The sequence below is a fragment of the Helicoverpa zea genome, chromosome 13 (genome assembly GCF_022581195.2).
Source record: "Helicoverpa zea isolate HzStark_Cry1AcR chromosome 13, ilHelZeax1.1, whole genome shotgun sequence".
NCBI classification, from domain to species: domain Eukaryota; kingdom Metazoa; phylum Arthropoda; class Insecta; order Lepidoptera; family Noctuidae; genus Helicoverpa; species Helicoverpa zea.
In genome coordinates this window covers 12,563,366-12,567,354 of record NC_061464.1, presented here as the reverse complement: position 1 = coordinate 12,567,354, position 3,989 = coordinate 12,563,366, and positions in this window count along the sequence as shown.

Sequence of the window (3,989 nt, the reverse complement as noted above, 5' to 3'; positions counted from 1 at the left end):
TGTTTAGGTATTGTTCATCTATTTGTGTTTTGAGTTCTCAAGTTTACTGATTTACTGAAATAATCTTAATTAATGTCGATATACCTAACCTTTACAGCATCAAACTATTATCCCTTAACGAAATTGAATCTGTAGATGTAATTTTACCCAAAATTTGCGCTTTACATACCACATTCCAGGTTTTCAGCAATAATGCCTATGAAAATCTAAAACTACAAACTAAAAATAATCATTTTCTAATGGACACACTCAGAGACATTTAATTTTTACTTAAGCCATTTCTTAGTGAAGGATTTCTTTGAGTAACTTGAGTAATCATTGAATGTCTCTGAATGTGGGGGTAAGTATATTTTAACCGCGATCCCATATTTACCTACCAACGTTCCAAAACCCACACAGTCATTCAATTCCCAAATTATTGAACATCACAGGCACCATGCAAATAAAGGAATCTGTATCATCACAACCTTCGGGACTCGAATCCCACACCAATAACTGAAGTGGCCAATACAGCTGTAAGGCCTGGCGCCCACTGACAGCCACACAAGCTATTTATATTCGTCCAATTTTATTGGAGCAATTTTCAGGCAACGTCCACCACCGTGGACAGACGACCTTATAAAGGTCGCCGGAAGACGCTGGATGCAGGTCGCTTCCAACAGGTATCTGTGGAGATCAAAGGGGGAGGCCTATGTTCAGCAGTGGACGTCCTATGGCTGAGATGATGATGATGATGAATTTTCAGGCAAAGCAGGCTGCCTTCATCCAATTTTATTTGAGGACGATGCAAAGTATTTTCGACCGATGAATATAACTTCGTAGTGTTGAAATAAAGGGGTTTCAATGTTAACGGTAGTAAATGTATGTTTTGGTTCTAAAGACATCGACATGGAAATTCAAACTTTAGGTACTTTTCATTACCACTAAACACAAACTTTTAGACGGACAATAGTTTGTTTGGGCTTATATACAGTAGAAGATGAATGGTTGTATGTTAGAAAGATCAGACCGATTCAAAACTTTGATTGGAATCAAGATTTTCTTGGCCAATCTTCGGCTCAACTGTCAGCCGACTGTTTGGATTGCAGTATGCAGATACTCTAAAAATAATTTTATAGTATCGAAATAAATGTTAACGGTAGTAAGTATATACTTTAGTACCTATTAAAGACCATTCATCGTATAAATTCAACTTTATGTACTCTTCAATACCACTAGTTATATATGATTTATTGCAAAAAACAGTTTGTCATGCCATGTTGTCAATGGGCGCTGCGCCTTACAGTGCAATATACTCAATGAAAATGATTCTTACATTTGTGCCACACACATACTAACTGAAAAGAGTGTGTGAGTATGCTATAGATTTCGGAAAACTTCGTGTTTTTCCGTGATTCGTCATTTGATTGAAAGAGGTCGTTGACCTGCTGCCTGGAAGGAAAGTTTTGGATCCTTTCAATTGTACGAGTACATAGTGACCGTTCTTGTTTTTTTAAAGTTTGTATTACGTGGTAGTGACTTTGTATGAAGCTAAGTTTATATTTCAAAACAAATCGTGACATATAAGACAGACATCAATGCTTCACATTAGGCTTCTTTTTATATATTATGTGTACAAATATCACATAAAGATCTTCTTACCATTTAGTATATTATGTTTAAGTTCTAAGAAACCTAAAATATATCCTGCCGAGGCAGTGTTATTAAAGTCAGTCTCAAGGCCTGAATTTCTCAGTAGCTTTGTAGGTAGGTCTTGATAAGTGTTCAGTCATTTGCATTTTTTTCATTTCCAACACTATTAGAAACAGGCCAGGATGATATTAAGTCTAGCAACAAAGCTGCTTTCTCAGACAGATATAAAATAACTCTTAAAATACTTAGACAGTTAATTGTATTAGGATCCTCTCACTATAGAAACTAACTCTTTAGTGCTAAATCTCATTAGAACTGAAAATAGAAACATTTCGACTGTAACTTAATACTAAGGTAATTCTGTGAAATTCGCGTTTATTTGTGAAGAGTAAAATTGAGTTTTCTTATTTTTCTAAAAAACAGTGATAATATACAACACTACAATTAATAAATACAGACGTATATTCCCGTGAAAGGTGGTTTACACCTTGTAAAACTTGTGTTAATATCTCAGTTAGAAATTGAAACACTATTGACGTTGAAATCCAGATCAGATTCGATCTATCCAATCACGTAATTGCAGTTCACTGCCGGGAGAGATAGTTATGTAACTGTATATTGACATCTTGTTTAGTTAATCAAGAAGTCGGAATCAAAGTTATTTTTTTATAGTTATTTTATTATTTGTAGAAACGTCGGTTAAATTTTTTTTCATCTTATAAAAAGTACCTACAGTGCGATCAAAGCATGAATGGAATAAGTATTTGAAAAAAAATGCAGGGTAACTAAGGGAAATGGTCCTTTTTTTTTTAACGACGTCAAAAATCATCAAATGACCCCTCCCGCTGTGGGTTAGCAGCGGTGAGGGAGTGTCAGACTCTTACTGACTAAAAACCGTCGTGTTCCGTCGTAGGCCTTTTTATGTGCTAGGGCCGCGGTATCTCTTTCGAACAACCCGCAGCCCCGGCAGGCCTTGGCGCTATTGGGCCCCGCTGGGAAGGGAAAAGGTCCTAAATTCGACTGTTTTTTCCCTGTCAGTAAATTTTTTTTAAACATATACAGACCTAAAGTTAATTTAACAAGGTGATAAAGTAACAGTCTAAATATAAGAATAATGATCACTGCTAGCTTGAATAAAACCTTATAATCTTGTAAACCAATCAATTGCTCAGTCCATTCGAACAAATACCTACACCTACTTATGTATCTGTTGACACTTGACGACCGGACAGACAAGTTGACAACTTGTGGCACAAACTCGGTGGCCGAGTCAACACGGTGGCACTAGGCACTATGAAGGCACTATGTAGTCACTGGCACTAGTAAAGTTTTCTAACTAGCTGTGTAGTTACTGTCGCTTTATGAAAACTGTGTCTCATTTAAGTGTTAAAGATGTGTGTAGATGTTGATATGGTTATTTCTTCTTATTTTATGTATTAAAATTCTGAACTTTTTCCCGCATCTAGATATAATGTAGCTCATATTCTTTCTCAGGTTCTAAACTATTTGTAAGGATTATACTATACGTAATTATTCAAAAGCATCCCTCTCTTGTACTCCTATGTAGCCTAAACCAGTTGAGGACGACGAAGTAAGTACATTTAAAAATATCGTAAGCATATTGGGTATGTAAAATATATCATAGGATTGGGTTAACATTTTACGATTAGCAGTCTCTTTAGAATACAGTAGTACAGTGGCTCCGGAAAGATTCTTAAAACGGTGGTTACTATCGTTACCCTTATAGACTATGATTTAAATATGAATGAAATCTGGATACCGAAATTACAACACGGACTTGGGAGTAAACTTGATTGTTATGCTGGCCGTTACTTTCATAAGTTATAGCTGCTTCCATTTTATTATGAAAAAAATAAGTAAAGGTCATTCTCAACTTTGCTTTAGATCTAATAATAGACAATTGCCTAAATATGGCTGAGTTTTGGAACACCGTGATTTTTCACTTCTGTTTTTAACATCCATTAATAATACCACCTTTTAGGCGTAGTTTTATAATAAAATCTACATAGAATTTTCTCTCAAAGCCTGTCAGACGTTATACAGAAACCTAGACTATATCTATAGAAGCTATAGACTAAACTAAATTCATGGTTACGCTTTGCTTACCCGACGCGGCAACTGGGGCGTCCAAATTGATAGTCATTCGATTACACGCCGACGCGGTAAATACCTGACGCCACGAGATATCGCTTTAATCACATTATCACTTTTACTAGACTTAGAGCCTCTTTTTTAGTAACTTCTAGGTAGTTTTCGACCTTCATCATTATTGGCCTTTTAATGAACACACGGACATTGATTTTGTTTTGCTTAAGATGGTTTGGCGATTTCAGACT